This window comes from Tupaia chinensis, unplaced genomic scaffold, assembly GCF_000334495.1.
Source record: "Tupaia chinensis unplaced genomic scaffold, TupChi_1.0 Scaffold000314_1, whole genome shotgun sequence".
In the NCBI taxonomy this organism is placed as follows: Eukaryota; Metazoa; Chordata; class Mammalia; order Scandentia; family Tupaiidae; genus Tupaia; species Tupaia belangeri.
In genome coordinates, this window is record NW_006159807.1 from 3,709,891 (window position 1) to 3,710,981 (window position 1,091).

Sequence of the window (1,091 nt, forward strand, 5' to 3'; positions counted from 1 at the left end):
AATGGCTATGTCGCTGGACTCCCACATAGTCGACAGCGGTTCATGTCCCGGACCCGGTGGCTTCAAACTCACGCTGGGCGCATGTGCGTGCGTGCCCAAGATCCCGAGAGGAGAATGGAGGAGAAGGGATTGCGGTGTGACCATCCCCCCTGGGGGGTGATTTCTCGCTTTCTGTCTCTATGGCTCTCTCTGTCTGTCTGGCGAGCGCACGCGCCCTACAGTGAAAATCTCTCCAAAAAAAAAAAAAAAATACACTTGAGAGAACTAGTATTTGAAAATCAGAAAGCATTTCCATATAATATAAAAAAATTAAGAACACCTAATTTGCTTTTTTTTAAAAACTATTTTTTCTTTATTCATGATAGAATGCATGTGCACATTTGGGAGAGAGAGAGCAAGAGAGAGAGGCACCCACCACAGAGTCTGGCTGGTCACAACATAATCCCTCTTCCCCAGTCTCTAGCTCGTGTCCAGCATGTTTGAGGCTGACCAGGCTGGGGATTTGAACCATGGCCATCATGTGCGATCCAGTTTCTCTCCTTCTTTTTTCTCTTTTTGGAAAGGTTTTTGCTATAGGGCGCATACGCTCTCCAAAAATACAGAGAGAGACAGAGAGACAGAAAGCGAGAAATCACCCCCTGGGGAGATGGCCACACCATAATCCCTTCTCCTCCATTCTCCTCTCGGGATCGCCCGGTGTGAGTTTGAGCCACTGGGACCGAGACTCGAACTGCGGTTGAATACATGGGAGTCCAGTGACATAGCCATTATGCTAGCTGCTGGTCCCAGGATCCAGCTTCTCTTAAGTAGCATGTTACCACTGTGCTGTGGAGATGGTCCTAACCTGATTTTGTAACATAATTGAGTCAATGACAAGAGCTACTCCTAAGGATGAGTTTCAGGTCAATTTTTTTTTTTTTGAGAGGTTTTTGCTATAGGGTGCATATGCTCGCCAGGCAGACAGAGAGAGACAGAAAGTGAGAAATCAACCCCCAGGGGGGATGGCCACGCTGCAATCCCTTCTCTTCGGGATCTTGGGCACACACGTACACGAGCCCGGCATGAGTTTAAGCCACCAGGTCTGGGACTCG